The sequence below is a fragment of the Macaca mulatta genome, chromosome 17 (genome assembly GCF_049350105.2).
Source record: "Macaca mulatta isolate MMU2019108-1 chromosome 17, T2T-MMU8v2.0, whole genome shotgun sequence".
Classification (NCBI taxonomy): Eukaryota; Metazoa; Chordata; class Mammalia; order Primates; family Cercopithecidae; genus Macaca; species Macaca mulatta.
Window position 1 is genome coordinate 36,626,118 of NC_133422.1, and position 18,291 is coordinate 36,644,408.

Sequence of the window (18,291 nt, forward strand, 5' to 3'; positions counted from 1 at the left end):
AATACTATATGATTTCCTTATATGTGTAAGTGAAAAAAGTCAAAGTCATAGAAGTGGAGAGTAGAATGATGGTTACCAGAGGCTGTGGGCAGAATGTGGACAGGGAAAGGGGAGAAACTGGTCAACGGGTGGAAAATTTCAGTGAGACTGAAGGAGTAAGTTCTGGGGTTCTGTTGCACAGCATGGTCATGAGAGTTGATGATAATCTACTTTATATTTCAAAATAGCTAAAAGGAAGAATTTTGAATCTTCTCATCGCAAAGAAATGATAAATATCTGCAGTGATGGATATATTAATTGGTCTGATTTGATTATTCCACAATGTATAAATGTATTGAAGCCATTATATCATATCCATTAAATATATACAATCATTATTTATCAGTTAAAAATAAAGCTAAAATAGAGAAAAATAATCATTGAAGGAAACCTAAATAGTCTGCAACTTAGAGTAGCTCCTTTATTTGGTGAAATATGAATCTTGTATACAAGAAAAGGAAAAATGAATAAATAAAAACCTGGTCACATGACATAAAATGCAGTATTTGCAAATGGCTCACACTCCAAATGACCAATAGCACACACATTCCATTAAAGCAAGTTGCACAGTAAAGCCTTATATCAGTGGGACAGGAGAGAACCCAGAAGAGAAAGAAAAAAATATATTTTGACTAATAAAACAATCTAAAACAACACATGTAGATAAAGATATAGCTATATTTTAACACCCATGTCGATATCTTAATTAAGCCAGTCCTCACCCTCAATTGTAGATGAGTTTGTTAGGATTTGGTATGGAATTGTAATAGATTCTGATTTAATAAACTGGTTAGCTCTCCATAATGTTTAATGGCTAATAGACTTAAATGATATACTGTTTATTGGCAATGAAAAATACAGGAAAGGTCCTGAAAATCCTAATTAAAAATTGCACTGAATTATAAGTGTTTATGAATCTCAAATGCTGATTTGAGAAACATATATAAATATTATTATGAACCCTGGAACAAAAACACACAATTTTAAGTGTAATCTGAATTAAATTTGTAAAATATCAGTGTCTTTGATGAACATCGATTGCATTGGTTTTTACCAGTAATCATTTCACAGCAATACCAATGACTTAAATCACATATTAATTGATCATTAATTTATCTTAAGCTTCTCTTAAATTACCATTTGTGATTGTGGTATATTTTAATTCTTAAGGTAAATATGTGCTAAAACTGAAAAGATTCTAGTGAAAAGATAGCAGATAAAAATTACATGCAGAACACCAAAGGAATTAGAAAATAAAAGTTAAAGAAAAGGAGGGAAAGCAAAACATGAAAAATACTTTGGTAGATATAATATGAATTTTAAGAGCTGTCAAAGACAGAACAAAAGGAAAATAATATGACACACAACTGATACCTGCGTGAGAAGTAATTACTACAGAAAAACTAGTGGAAATAATTCATATATCTGCCAACATATCCATCTTTGGTCAGGAAGAGCTGATTTGTTACCTAGATTGTGAGTGATGAGAATCAGGAAAACTTAAAAAGGTTTTTTTTTTTTCTTTTTTTTTTTGGCGTATATACAACATATGTGAAGTCTTTTGTAACTAAAATGAGATAATATGTTCTAGTTGAGCATATAGAAAGAATTTTTTAAAAGGTATTCAGATTTTATATTCTGGTGCGGTGCAAGGTGGAGTGGGTAGACAAGAGGTTCAAAGTTGCAAAAGTCCAATATGGTAGAATATGCAAGAGAGAAGTAGTACAAGGAACACGCAGAAGAAAGGCAAGCATGGTTTGAACAAATGAATTAGTGAAAAATAAGAAAGGATTTACTTCCTATAGTCTTATTTTTGTTTGTTTTAGTACTGAAGGTATTCAACTTTGACTGCCTATGCTGAGCTACAGCAGTTCTATGTTCTCAACTCAGGTCATTCATTTTGATTATTATATTCAAAGTAAATGGATTTATATGTGAACTTCAAAGGAATAGTAAGTAGGTAACCAAGAGTCTGATGAAATCACTTAAAGTTTAGAGAAAATAACTTTTGGGTGAAAAGTGTTTTACATAGATAACGAGATCAGGTAGGATTATTTTTTATTATTGTTCTAATTTCATTGCATGTTTTACCTTTATTTTAAGTTTTACCTAACAGTATGGATATTGTTTTTAAAGTACCAAGTAATAAAAATGATGTTATTTAGGAAATTTAAACGTGAGATGTGAGGTGGTATTAGAATTTTTACACAGGGTTGAAATTATGCCCAAATGTTACCCCCTACTACGTGTAAGCACAATATTGTATTATGAGAAAACAAAAATAATTTTAGATTATACAGTGAAGACAATATTTCTGTTATATATATATTACATTTCTTCAAATTTTACTTGATTTTTATGTTCTATTTTTCTTTAACACTGTGACAGGTTGAATTACATGTGCAAATTTAGTATATTTATATATGCACACACTTTTGAAGTTGTTTACAGTTTAGCTTGTCTATAATAAATGAAACACCACATATTATGTCTATGCAAGTTGCCTATAATTCAAGTTGCCTGTATTCAAGTTACCTATATTCAAGCTGCTGCATTTTCAGGAAGTGCTAAGAGAGCAAAATATAAACTGCGATAATGGCACCCTCCTTATATATATTGCAATCTTTGCACATCACCGACCTTATGAGTCGGTGTTAGAATACAAACTGTACGGCCAGGCACGGTGACTCAGGCTTGTCATTCCAGCTCTTTGGGAGGCGCAGGTAGGCGGATCACGACGTCAAGAGATTGACACCATCCTAGCTAACATGGTGAAACGCCATCTCTACAAAAAAAAAAAAAAAAAAAAAAAAAAAAAAAAAAATTAGCCGAGTGTGGCGGGTGGCGGCGGGCGCTGGTAGTCCCAACTACTCGGGAGGCTATGGCAGGAGAATGGCTTGAACCCGGAAGGCGGAGTGAGCCGAGATCACGGCACTGCACTCCAGTCTGGCGACACAGTGAGACTCCCTCAAAGAAAACAAACAAACAAACAAACAAACAAAACTACTGATATAAAGGCACCCATATGGAATGCCACTTAAATAAAATCGTATTAACCTTACTCTTCTGTTTGAGGCTGAATTGCATCTCCCCAAAATTCATATACTGAGGTCGTAACCTCCAGTGCCTCAGAGTGTGGCCATATTTGGAGATGGTGTCTTTGAAGGGGTGCTTAAGTTACAATGAAGTCTTTAGGGTGGGTCCCAGTCCAATGCCACTGGTGTCCTTATAGAAACAGGAAATTTGAACACACAGAGAGACAGTAGACACACGTGCAGAAACAGAGATGACCATGTGAAGAGACAGTGAGACCATAGCCATCTGCAAGCCAAGTAAAGAAAAACAGAAAACACCAACAACCCTGCCAACACCTGGATCTCAGATTTTCAGACTCCAGAATTATGATAAACGTGTTGTTTAATCCACATAATCTTCAGTATTTTGTCATGTCAGCCCTAGAAAATCAATACACTGCCTGTTTAAACTGTTAATATACATCATGAGTAACCCACTGCTTTGAGCCTTTTGATTTCTATGATTTACTTCTTGTTATAAATAACACTTATCAGCATTTAACCTTCACTGAAATAAACAGTTTGGAAACAAAAAACATTAAGAAGTTATTTTCTGTGTACGAGTGTCAGGAAGCTTTAAGAGCCTTTATATAGATGCCTCTATAGCTGAGGGAATTTATTAGGGACATAGCTATTGGCCTGTTTATCCTTTATCATCTCAGACTGTCAAAATTAGTTCATTTTTCCTCAAAGTTATGCCAACCCTGGTCCTTGACAGAAGAACTATCCCTTCAATCCAACCTAAAATATTTTCTAAACATTTCTCAATCCAATCCAACGCTCCATCTCTTACTGCTTTTTTCATACCTTTCACTATTTTATTATTATTAGAGCAAACTTTTCTATACGTCTAGATCTATAGTATTTTAAATTACATCTTCTTTCTTTGCTTTTATGGAAAACAGCTGTCAATTGGGCAATACTTCTCCTATAACCCCATCAGTCTGAAACTATTTCTGCTGTTTCATATACCAGTATTTGGAGGGTAAAGTGGTATACCACAGTTGCCACGTCTGGATCATTAGTGTCCTAAAAGACATGAACACAAGCAACCACAGAAACCATCAGAGCAAAACTTCTTTTTCTCCTCTCCATATATTATCATTTACAGTTACATCAAAATCTAATGGCTAAATTTTTATCAGTAAAAACTCTTATTTATACTGGCCTTCTTTTAGTTTCTTGAACTAGCCAAGCTTTTTAAATTCTGAACTCATACCTATTTCCTAAAATGCTATTAGTCATCTTTCTATGCATAAATTTCTCAGTACTAGGTCCAGCTCTGGAAATACAGATTCTATATTATGTCTTTTCTTGGTCTAAATATGTCTTTCAGAAAGAGAAAGAAAGATCCAAAGAAGAAGGAATAGAATGAAATGGAACAAATAAGGGCAAAAGAAGATTAGAATAAATGTGAAGCCTCTACAATTTTTACCACATAGAGCAGGAAAGGAACATAATCTAAACCATATTTTTCCATCATACTCTTAATAAACACACCTCTGCATGTTATTTTGAAGTTCTATGTCTTTACTCTCCATTTTTTAAAAAAGTAAACCACTTTGGCCATGCACCAGATAAAATGCATTTAAAAAACTTTACTGAACTATGGCCTCAGGAAAAAAAAATATGTTAGCTACTGAAGTACATAATTTTGAAAAATTGCAAAATGTGCATAATGGACACAGAATAAAGTGATGTCACCAAAAATTGGTGTCTGCTACTTTTTAGTCAGAGGACAAAGTTTAAGGGGAAGAATATATCTGAAATTCATTGAAGTAACAGGGCAAGGATAACATCATGAACCATTTCCAAAGAATTAAAAGACCAATTTTCATTTTTTGTTATGAAAATATTGGCATGTTATGCTTCATAATTAGGTCACATGTGAGGCCATACCAGGAGTCAAAGATAATTCAGGAAGCTGATTAGAAAATGTACCTTTCAGCCATCTTGCTTTCAGCTTATCTGAACCTGACACTCGCAGCCATTTCCCACGCATATTGAGGCAGTGAAATGACTTTTATTAAAACGTGGTTAGTGTTGGCAGTTTGTTTCCAAAACTTGGTCTTGGCTAAAAGAAACATTCCTTCCAAATATCCACCACCCAATTCCACAGGGTTTGTATTTGCTCTGTTTGAGTATTCAGTTGCCAGTTTTCAATTGTAAAATTCTTACGGAAGAGTTTTTTTTTGTTTTTCTTTTCTACAGAAGGCAATGAAAATATCACACAAATAGAATTCTAGTAAAATCTGCAGAAATCCTGCTAAACTGCAGTCTTATTTTCTAGATTAAATAAAGTATCTTCTAAAAGTTTTTAAGTGTTTAAACAGTTTTTAGTCATAAATACTGCTGTTTAGGATGGCAAATCCAATTCACGACTGCACTCCCACAGTGTCTTTGTTTTTCTAGAAATTCCCTTATTCTTTCCACTTTTTCCTCTAACTTGAATATATATGTGATCTTTTCTGGTTTGCAAACATTTTGAAGGATGTAATTTCCTCATTCGTATAATAATTACATAGAATTAATAGAAAATGGAATCTGTTTTTCAGTAAAGTTAAGAGGAATGTAGGGTATGCATTGGTCTTTCCTTATCCACTAACGCAATCCTGTTATATTCAAATATATTATATTCAAATATATTATATTTTTTATATTATATTTGAATATAATATATTCAAATTCAAATTCCTATTAAATTCAAATTGAGTAACTAATTCATAAAATATAATTTCTTATCCACTACCTCCTATTGAATTAGCAAATAATGGTTCCTAAAAGATATCTAATAAATTAGTGTGCTTTCAAGCAAAGTTGGAAAATGAATGTTAATATTTTGTATATATGATTTCTTAGTAATCACTGCCTGTCATTCAGAAATTCTTTGTGTTACTTGTCAATCAGCCAGAAAACTGAAAAAAAATGCCGTGATGTTGAAGCAAGATGTGAATAAAAATTGCTTTTCAGTTTGGCCAAAATAATAAAGCAAATCATAAGCAGTCATTGAAAAGCATATTCACAGGCTGGGCACCGTGGCTTATGACTGTAATCCTAGCATTTTGAAAGGCTGAAGTGGGTGGATCACTTGAGATTAGGAGTTCAAGACCAGTCTGGCCAACATGGTGAAACCCCAGTCTCTACTAAAAATACAAAAATTAGCCAGGCATGATGGCCCACACCTGTAATCTCAGCTACTCCAGGGGCTGAGGGGGGAGAATCACTTGAACCCAGGAACAGAGCTTACAGTGAGCTGAGATCTTGCCACTGCTCTCTAGGCTGGGCGACAGAGGCAGACTGTCTCAGAAAAAAACAAAACAAAACAAAACAAAAGCACATTAATAGTTCATGGTATGTGATTGTTATTTACAAGTACACATCACGCCAAAGCTATAAGCCACTATCTTCGCTTTTCACCTCTACATAGGTTACTTATGTAGATACTTTGGTTTACCTGTCCAACAACCTGCCAACTTTCTTGGTACTATGTTATCACTGCCCTAACAGTCTATCCAGAGTTCACTTCCAGGATTTATCTTCTAACACGTGGCTTCATAATTCTGTTATAGTGTTTGATGAGAAAGAAAACAGAAAGGGAGAATGTATTATCCTTCAGAGGGAATGCCTTTTATGCCACTGTTAGGATGGAATTTTTAACTTATGGCTGTATTCCACATCATAAAATATAATAATATTTAAAATAAAAAGACAACATGAAGTCAGAAAAATATAAAATCTCAAAAATCATTAATTGGCACCAAATAAAAGTAATAAGATGCGATATACATACACATACATGTTCACACACATTTATTTGGTTAAAGCTTGTAAAGCAAAGGAAAATAAGGAAGAACGTAAATAAAAGGTACAGGCAACAAATACAGCTGAAGGGAATGAGACAGAAAGGTTAATAGCTTCCTATAAATTAGTAGGGAAACAAAATTAATGATGAGTTTTTAGCAGTCAAGATACTGAACTAACATTTTAAACTTGTCTTGAAAAGAGAAAATAATGGGAGAAAGAAATTTAGACATCTGAAGAGTAATGGAAACTAGACTAATTGTGGTTATAAAAATCTTATATGAAAATAAAATATATCTTGAATTAAACATGTAAAATGATCGAGTCCAGTTTTAATTTATAATATAGCAAAAATCATGATAAACACCTAAGTATGTCTTCAAAAATCATACAGCACAGAGAAAAGGTTGCCTCTTTCAGAGAAGCTAAAAAAACATAGGAAATTATTGCCAGTCTAAATCTAATCTAAATCTAATCTAGTCTAAATCTAAGCTAAATCTAATCTTAACAATATAAAACTTTTATTTAAGAAAAAACACACAAGATTTGCCTACCTGGCAATAATGCTTTGGAGGTTTCTTTGTAGGCAAATACTAATTGTTATAAAAAAAATTCACCAAGGAGGACCAAAACAAAACTTTATACAAAGGACTAATATCCAGAATCTGCAAGGAAGTCATATGACTCAACAAGAAAAACAAAACAACCTTAAAAAGTACACAAAGGACATAAGCAGACATTTCTCAGAAAAAGACATACAAGCAGCCAACAAACATATAAAAAAGGGTCAACATCACCAATCATCAGATAAATAAAAATTAAAACTACAATGTGATGTCATCTTACAACAGTCAGAATGGCTATTATTAAAAGGTGAAAAAACAACAGATGTTTGTGAGGCTGTGGGGAAAAGAGAATGTCTATACACTGCTGATGGGAACGTAAATTTGTACGACCTCTATGGAAGTCATTATGGAGATTTTTCAAGGACTAACAATAAAACTATTATTTGACCCAGCAGTCCCACTAATGGATACCTACCCAAAGGGAAAAATTATTATATAAAAATTAAGCCTGCACTCATATGTTTATTACAGCACTATGAACAATAGCAAAGTCATGGAATCAACTTAAGTGTCTATGAATGAATGATTGGATAAAGAAAATGTGGCATATATACCTCATGAAATACTCTGTAGCCAAAAAAATGAATGAAATCAGGTCTTTTGCAGCAACATGAATGGAACTAGAGGCCATTATCCTAAGTGAAATAACTCAGAAATGGAAAATCAAATACCACATGCTCTCACTTATAAGTAAAAGTTAAACAATGGGTACACGTGGACATAAAGGTAGAAATAGTAGACACTGGTGATCCAAAAAGCGTGAGCGGTGAGGGATGAAAAATTATCTATTGAGTACAATGTTCGCTATTTGGGTGATGGAGACATTAGAAGCCCAAACCTCACCATTATGGAATATATCCATGTAACAAACTGGTACATGTAGCCCCTGAATCTATAATTTCTTAAGAGTCTATAAATTTCAAAGAATCAAAATATACAGATCATGTTCACCAAAAGTATATTATTATAAATCAACTATTAATCAAATGTTAAGATTTTAGAAAATCTTCAAAAAACTAAAAATTAGACAAAACACGTTTGTAATCCAAGAGGCAAAGAAAACAATCAAAATAAAAATTTTTAAATGCATTTTAACTTAATAATAATAACAACACAAAATGCAATATTTGTGGGTATAGCAATGGCAATTCTTAAAGGTAACTACATACTTTAATTTCTAAAATAGTAAAGAAACAAATTTAAAACAAAAATCTGGCAGTCACAAAACTTGATAAGAATGTGAAGCCATCTGAATTTCCTTACTGATGATGGAAGAAAATGGCACAAACTTATTTTTTAACTGTTGAAAAAAAATATTTTGAAGTTAAAAATTCACTTATGCAATAACAGCAATTTTGCTTCTAAATATTTATCAAAAAAAGAAAGGGAACAAAGAAGGGTGGAAGAGAGGAAGTGAGGAAGGAAGAAAGAAGAAAGGAGAGGAGGAAGAAATATAGAAAGACAAAAAGAGGAAGTGAAGAGGAAGGAAGAAAATAAGAAAGAAAAAAAGAAGGAAGGATGAAGGGAGGAAGGAAGGGAGAGAGGGAGTAAGGGAGGGAGAGAAGGAAGGAAGAAAAGAAGAGAGGAAGAAAATGGAGGAGTCCACACAGTCTTATACTAAGATGTTCAGTTACTTCAATTATATTTTTCAAAACTGGAAACAGTCCATATTTCTTTCAACAAGAAGATAAACAAACTGACCTCGTCATACAATGAGATACTACTCAGTAATAACATGAATGGACTATTGATATGATAATATGGATAATCTCAAGAATATTAAACTGAATGGAAGATGTCAGGCACATAAGAGTACATACGGCTTAATTTCCTTTTACGAAGTACTAGAATAGGGAAACAATCTATATTGACAGGGATCAGAAAAATACTTGCATCAGCGAAAATGGAAATTGATTGGCATGAGGCAAGAGAAGGATTTCTCGGGTAGAGAAAGTCTATATATTGATACATGTGTGGATTACATAGGTTTATGTTTTTCAAAGTAGAAACAAATATACACTTAGGACATACGCATTTCGCTATGTTTCAATGCAGAAACAGTCATGCAAAAATGAAGATACCATTTATAGTGACAGCAGAAAATATAAAGAATTTAAAACTTACTTAAAATATTTATATCCTCTGCCGGGAGCGATGACTCACCCCTATAATCCCAACATTTTGGGAGGCCTAAACCGGCAGATCACTTGAGGTCAGGAGTTTGAGACCAGCTTGGCCAACATTAGGAATCCCAGTATCTACTAAAACATACAAAAATTAGCCAGACCTAGTGGCATGCGCCTGTAATCCCAGCTACTTGGGAGGAGGCTGAGGCAAGATAATCACTTGAACCCTGGAGGCAGAGGTTGAAGTAAGCCAAGAGCCAAGATCGTGCCACTGCACATTCCACACTGCATATATATACATATACATATATAAAAAAATTAAAAATATATTGTTTTATATATTATATATATAAAATATTAAGGAACATGAAATAAGGTCTGAATATTTACAATAGTGTGGCTAAATGACAAATTATGCTAATAAACTCCATGAGATATTAATCAAATTTCCATCTAGATTTTTAAAGAGTTTGGTAAACTTATGTAAAAAAACTGTATGGAAAGTTAACAGATCTCTAATAACTAAGTGTGCTTATTAAAAACAAAAAATGAAACAAAATAACAGGTAAAACAGTGAGGAGAGTTTCCCCTACCAAGTAGTAAAAATCTACAGATATTTATTAGCTTGGGACTGATGTAATGTAAGAACTGAAAAAAAAAAAAAAGTTACATTGGAATTGAATATAAAGGGGCAAAAAAATCGACATATCTATTTATTCCTCAATCTATCTCGCTTCTTCAAATTTAATGAGAAAAGTATGAAAAGTTTAGAAGATGGAGAGTTAAGGAAACCGAGTTAGGACAAAGAAAAACTATTGCTGTCCCTCAAGTGTTAAGAATATCTACTTCATAAAACCCAGAAGTATAAACGATGAGGTAAAAAGTGGAAATTTTTTATTATTTCAAATTTAATGATCATTTTTAATAGAGAAAAACATGGACAAATTAACAATAATTGCCATTTGACAGATATTTGCAAAGATAAATTCTGCTAAAATTATTTAGATTAGTATTTTATATGGATACATGAGAACACCATAGTAAAATTTTGGCAAAGTTTTATTTTGGATTAGCAATCTCAAGAAAAACAAAACTAGTTAATTTAGAATGTTTTCTCTTTATGTTCATTTCTTACATAAGAAGATTAGATCCAAATAGCCACCAAAAAGTAAAGGTGTACCTATTATTATAAATAAAATGAAGAATGTGATAGATCGCTATCATTTGTTTTTGATCTCCTTATCTGTAATATAACCATTATGAAAGTTATATAGTTAAGATTATATTCATTAGATATTATCTAAATCTTAGTTTCCTTTATTTTTTTCTGTGTATCTTTTTTTCTAAAATACCTGGCCCTACATAATATGGGTGTAGAAAAAACCTCATTATTTTAGGAGATCAGTTTCCTGAAAAGAAGTAAAATTAAACAAATCACAATTTTTTCTTTGTAGAAATAATTTAGAAAGACACATAATGAAACAAGAGCTTCATGCTTAGTACGGTGCCTGGCATATAAAAGATGTATTCAAGAACTCACAAATCTGATAACCTGATCACCAAATTTAAAGTAATCTTTTTTGTTTCTTTCAAACACCACACTTCAATCGCCATAGTTATAAGATAAAAGTTATATGAGCTTAAATATCTTAATAATTTAAAAAGGCATAGAGCCCAAATTATATGTTTTCCAAGAAGGTGAAAGTCATCTATAGTATGAGAAAAATGTTCTCAGAAAAGTAAATTAGAACTTAATCTATTTTTTACTTTCTTAACTACGACTAATAAAAAAGGTATTGACAGAAGATATGAGACGCTAAAATTAAAAAAATTTTTCAAGCTCATCCAAAAGCTGGCACATTGGTTAATGCCTAACCTTCTTCCAAATATATAGACACACATACATACATACACATAGCATATATAAGTCAGCACATATATATGTGAGCATATATATGTACATACGTATTTGTAAATGAGATTTTATATATCTGTATGTGTGTATGCATATATATACTCACATATATATGTGGTTATCATGCAAGGATGGGTTGAGATGAAGTCACAATATGGAAGTTGGCTCACTTACCGAATTACCTAGACATGCAGTGAGGTTGTAGGAGCAAAGAAAATGTGCAAAAACAATAAAAGCAAATAGATAAAACTTCACCATAGAAAAATGACATTTATTGTGTTAACTACTGAGGTTTTGTGTTTATACAAAACAAATGACCTACAGTGACTTATATAACGATTATCACAAGTGTTTCTTTCATTAAGCGTATTGAAAGCCCCTAAAATAATACACTAGGGACACAGCTTAACAGTAGGCAAGTGCTGTTTCAAGTAGTTCAAAAATGACATATTTCTAACAAAATGTGTGCTTTTTAAAAAATAAATACTGTGTATTATAGTTGTATTAGTTTATGGAAAATTTAAAATATTCATGATTCTGGTCACGTTGCGGGTCATTTGTATTCTTCGTATTTATTATTACCTGTTGAAAAAATGGTAGGTCTTATGTTGTTTTTGTTTCTCAATCACAGCAAATTCAACTTATTTAAAATTTATATATATTTATTTAAATTAATATTTCTAATTGACTAAGGAAAATTTATATATTATGGTATACAATGTGATGTTTCGATGATATGTATACTAGTGAAAGATTAAAGCAAGCTAATTAACATATATGCCAATTTACATACCTATTTTTTGTGACGAGAACATTTAAAATCCACTTTAGTAATTTCAAGTATACAATACAGTATTATATACTAGAGTTATCATGCTATACTTGTTATTTTAGTTTTTACCCCATTCTCTTTAACATGTAACAATTAATGCCATTTTATTATCAGTAGTTTGCTCGTTCATAATATATTTGTTATTTTTATATATTTCTAAATAATATTTATTCAAACTTGAATCATCAGCTTTAAATTGTTTGCTTTTTGGGGCTTTCATTTATATTGGGGATAAACTGTAGTAGGATTCAGACTGTTTCGGCTATTTTAAAATGAATTGATATACCTTAGAACACAGCATTTTTCGTATTTTTTTTTTCGGTGTAAAATAATAGGAGAGTACATCAGTAGTGAAAAAAATGTGTGCCGTCAGTCTCTGTTTATCAAAGGTTCTGACCAATTTTGCGGAGGCTACTCTTCCATGAACAGATGGTTGTATGTGAACTCATCCAAGACGTCCAAACAGATGTCTGTCCTGAGGTCATCCCACTACAGATTAGAAGACACGCAAGTGCTAATCCAGATACGAGCTAGCTAGGGCTTTTTTTCCCGCCTCCCCCCCGCCCCCATCCCCGATAGAATTGGATCAATTTAATAACCTAATTTTTTAAACTCAGTTTTCAGGAAGCCATAGCTGTTTGGAAATTACAGACTGGACTCTCCATTACAAGATACCATCCCTTCTAATGTTAACAATTTTAAAGGGAGAATTAAAAAGTTACTGTTTTTGTTGCATTCTGAAATTCTTTACTTTGTAGAAAGTATGATTATATTTTTTCTCTTTTTCAAATATAGAAAACACAATTATTTTATTAGCAAACAGCAATTTAGTTATTAGTAGCTAATCAGAGAGTTGGAAGATCTGTTAAATTGTTGGCAACATTTCTACAAAACAATTTCTACGGAATAGCAAGTACTTAATTTCACTTTCTGGGTGATTATTTATTTTTTAAACAATTACTAGCACCTATGACTCCTTTTAGAATTTTGAACACAGAGAAAAATCCTGGAGGTGATTCATTTATTATCTTTTGAAATGGTGTTTTTTGTAGGGAAGTTTTGAAATTCATGACACCACTTTTTCCAGCAACTGGAACCAATAGGATAGTCAAAGATATGAGATGCGGCTGGGCGAGGTGGCTCACGCCTGTAATCCCAGCACTTTGGGAGGCCGAGGCGGGTGGATCATGAGGCCAGGAGATTGAGGCCATCCTGGTTAAGATGGTGAAACCCTGTCTCTACTAAAAATCCAAAAATTTAACCGGCGTGGTGGTGGGCGCCTGTAGTCCCAGCTACTGGAGAGGCTGAGGCAGGAGAATGGCGTGACCCGGGAGGCGGAGCTTGCAGTGAGCTGAGATTCCGCCACTACACTCCAGCCTAGGAGACAGAGCTAGACCTCATCTCAAAAAAATAAAAAATAAATTAAAAAATGCACCAATATTGTAGATTTGTTATGTCATCTTCTCTGATAATTTGTCTATATTATGAACACAAATGTAACTAATTTTTAAGTGTATTATTAGGAACATGTAGAATAATATTGAAAACGGTAGAAGAGCAAATATAAGGAAAAATATTGGTTGATATTTAAGAGATGTTTGACAATTTTCAAAGTGCTATAATACTCATTATTTAATTTGTTCTCAGAATAACCATGAGAAATGGGCAGGACATACAGCCTTTTTTTTTCTAAGGATAACAAAGTAGTCTCGGTGAGGTGAGTTGAATCCCTAGCAGAGGTTAATCTAGAAAAGGGGCTTTTTACAGCAATTTCAGAGTTTTTTCTAATATTATGTATAAAATAGAATATGTAAATTTATTCTACATTGCTATATAAGTAAAAATGTCTAAGTATGCCTTCAAGTTATTTCACATGGATCTATTCACCTGGTTAATAAAGATTATGAGAAATATCTGTGACAAATAATTTGGAGCAAAGTTAAAAGTGTATTTGTTCATGGAGTTGACAAATATCCTTTCTCTTATGCATCATTCTATATAACCACAAGCTTTTGTGTAGGTGAATCAAACAATTAGTGAGTACGAAAACAATTGTTTTATCAAGCCTCTGCTGCATGTTATGCACATCCACAGCTATTGTGACAAAGAAATAGGGCCACAAAATGCACTCATTTCCAAAGAGCTTCATATGAGCTAGTATATAAAGAGTAAAACTAAAATTTTGCCTAAAAACTAAAAGGAATTTTGGTATAAGTAGCTATTAAATGCATAGTTGTGTCAGTGAATGCCACAGGAACTCTAATGAGAAAAGGTCACTTTTGCTGCTGGGTTTGGGAAGATGTGGAAATTCAAATTTGTAGGACAGTATCAAGAGCATAGATATGTAAGTATCAAAAATAATGTAGTTGCTGACCAGATGACTGAATAGGAACAGCTCCGGTCTGCAGCTCCCAACGAGATCAACACAGAAAGTGGGTCATTTCTGCATTTCCAACTGAGGTACCCATCTCATCTCATTGGGACTGGTTAGACAGTGGGTGAAACCCATGGAGGGCGAGTCAAGCAGGGTGGGGCGTTGGCTCACCTTGGAAGTGCAAGGGTTTGGGGAACTCCCTCCCCTAGCCAAGGCAAGCTATAAGGGACTATGCCATGAGAAAGAGTGCATTCTGGCCCAGATACCACACTTTTCCCACAGTCTTCACAACCCGCAGACCAGGAGATTCCCTCCGGTGTCTATACCACCAGGGCCCTGGGTTTCAAGCATAAAACTGGGTGGCCTTTTGGGCAGACATTGAGTTAGCTGCAGGAGTTTATTTTCATATCTCAGTGGCACCTGGAATCCCAGCAAGACAGAACGGTTTACTCCACTGGAAAGGGGGATAAAGCCAGTGAGCCAAGTGGTCTTGCTCAGTGGAACCCACCCCCACGGAGCCCAGCAAGCTAAGATCCACTTGCTTGAAATTCTTGCTGCCAGCGCAGCAGTCTGAAACCAACCTGGAATGCTAGAGCTTGGTGAGGAGCCGGGTATCCACCTTTACTGAGGCTTCAGTAGGCGATTTTCCCCTCACAGTATAAACAAAGCAGACAGGAAGTTCAAACTCAGTGGAGCCTATTGCAGCTAGGCAAAGCCACTCTATTCACACTGTCTCTCTAAATTCTGCCCCTCTGGGCAGGGCATCTCTGAAAGAAAAGCAACTGCCCCAGTAAAGGCCTTAAAGATAAAACTCCCATCTCCCTGGGACAGTGCACCTGGGGGAAGGGGTGGCTGTGGGGGCAGCTTCAGCAAACTGAAAGCTTCCTTCCTGCTGGCTCTGCAGAGAGTGATGGATCTCCCAGCACAGTGCTCTAGCTCTGCTAAGGGACAGACTGACTTCAAGTGTGTCCCTGTCCCCCATGCCTTTTGATTAGGAGACGCCTCACACAGGAGAGCTCCACTGGCATCTGGTAGGTGCCCTTCTGGGATGAAGTTTCCAGGGGAAGGAACAGGCAGCAATCTTTGCTGTTCTGCAGTCTCTTCTGGTGATAATCAGGCAAATAGGATCTAGAGTGGACCTCCAGCAAACTCCAGCAGATCTCCAGCAGAGGGTCCAGAGTGTTAGAAGGAAAACTAACAAATGGAAAGGAATAGCATCAACTTCAACAAAAAGGACATACAAAAACCCCATCCAAAGGTCACCACCATCAAATACCAAAGGTAGATAAATCCACAGAGATGAGAAAAAAACAGCACCAAAAGGCTGAAAATTCCAAAAATCAGAATGCATCTTCTCCTCCAAAGGATCACAACTCTCCACCAGCAAGGGAAGAAAACTGGATGGAGAATGAGTTTGACAAATTGACAGAAGTAGGCTTCAGAAGGTGTGTAGTAACAAATTCCTCCAGGCTAAGGAAGCATGTTCTATCGAAATGCAAGGAAGCTAAGAAACTTGAAAAAAGGTTGGAGGAAGCTAACTGGAATAATCAATTTAGAGAAGAACATAAATGACCTGATGAAGCTGAAAAACACAGCAAGAGACCTTCATGGATTATATACAAGTATCAATAGCCAAATCGATCAAGTGAAAGAAAGGATATCAGGGATTGATGATCAATTTAATGAAATAAAGCGTGAAGACAGAATTAGAGAAAAAAAAAAAAAGAATGAAAAGGGAAAACAAAGCTTGCAAAAAACATGGGACAATGTGAAAAGACCAAACCTACGTTTGATTGGTGTACCTGAAAGTTACAGGGAGAATGAAACCAAGCTGAAAAACACTCTTTAGGATATTATCCAGGAGAATTTCTCCAGCCTAGCATGACAGACCAACATTCAAATTCAGGAAATGCAAAGAACATCACAAAGATATCCTCGAGAAGAGCAACCCACAGACACACAATCATCAGATTCACCAAGGTTGAAATGAAGAAAAGAAAAAAATGTTAAGGGCAGCCAGAGAAAAAGGTTTGGTTACCCACAAATGGAAGCCCATTACACTAACAACAGATCTCTTGGCAGAAACCTTAGAAGCCAGAAGAGAGTGGGAGCCAATATTCAACATTCTTAACGAAAAGAATTTTCAACCCAGAATTTCGTATTCAGCCAAACTAAACTTCATAAGCAAAGGAGAAATAAAATCCTTTACAGACAAGCAAATACTGAGATATATTTTCACCACCAGGTCTGCCTTACAAGAGCTCCTGAAGGAAGCACTAAATATGGAAAGGAAAAACCAGTACCAGCCACTGCAAAACATACCAAATTGTAAAGACCATCGACACTATGAAGAAATTGCATCAACTAAGGGGCAAAATAACCAGCTAGCATCAGCATGATAGGATCAAATTCACACATAAAAATATTAACCTTAAATTTAAATGGGCTAAATACCCCAGCTAAAAGATAGAGGGTGGCAAATTGGATAAAAAGTCAATAACTATCAGTGTTTTGTATTAAGGAGACACATCTTATGTGCAAAGACACACCTAGGCTCAAAATAAAGGGATGGAGAAATATTTACCAAGCAAATGGAAAGAAAACAAAACAAAACAGGGTTGCAATCCTAGTCTCTGATAAAACTGACTTTAAACCAACAAAGATCAAAAAAGACAAAAAAATGGCATTACATATGGTAAAGGGGTCAATGTAACAAGAAGAGCAAAGCATCCTAAATATATAGGCACCCAATACAGGAGCATACAAATTCTAAAAGCAAGTTCTTACAGACCCACAAAAAGACTTGCACTCCCACACAATAATAGTGGAAAACTTTAACACCCCACTGTCAATACTGGACAGATCAATGAGACAGAAAATTAACAAGGATGTTCAGGACTTGAACTCAGCTCTGGACCAAGCAGACCTAATAGACATCTAAAGAACTCTCCACCCCAAATCAACAGAATATGCATTCTTCTCAGCACCACATTGCACTTGTTCTAAAATTGACCTCATAATTGGAAGTAAAACACTCCTCAGCAAATCCAAAAGAACGGAAATCATAACAAACAGTCCCTCAGACCACAGTGCAATCAAATTAGAACTCAGGATTAATAAACTCACTCAAAACTGCACAACTACATGGAAACGAACAACCTGCCCCTGAGTGACTCCTGGGTAAATAACGAAATTAAGGCTGAAATAAATAAGTTCTTTGAAACCAATAAGAACAAAGACACAACATTCCAAAATCTCTGGGACACAGCTAAAGCAGTGTTCGAAGGGAAATTTATAGCACTTAATATCCACAGGAGAAAGCCGGAAAGATCTAAAATCGACACCATAACATCACAATACAAAGAACTAAAGAAGCAAGAGCAAAAAATGTCAAAAGCTACCAGAAGACAAGAAATAACTAACATCAGAGCAGAATTGAAAGAGACAGAGACACGAAAAACCCTTCAAAAATATCAATGAATCCAGAAACTGTTTTTTTGAAAA

The 18,291-nt window shown here is 34.4% G+C and overlaps 1 long non-coding RNA gene across 1 annotated transcript in view; it reads right to left on the reverse strand.

Annotated features, from left to right (window-relative positions):
- Window positions 1–435: 435 nt before the first annotated feature.
- The window catches only part of LOC144336183 (uncharacterized), a 74,916-nt gene continuing 57,060 nt past the window's right edge, over window positions 436–18,291 (reverse strand). Inside the window, exon 3 of the long non-coding RNA XR_013407727.1 lies at window positions 436–2,824. This is a non-coding gene — a long non-coding RNA (uncharacterized LOC144336183). The remainder of the gene's footprint in view (window positions 2,825–18,291) is intronic.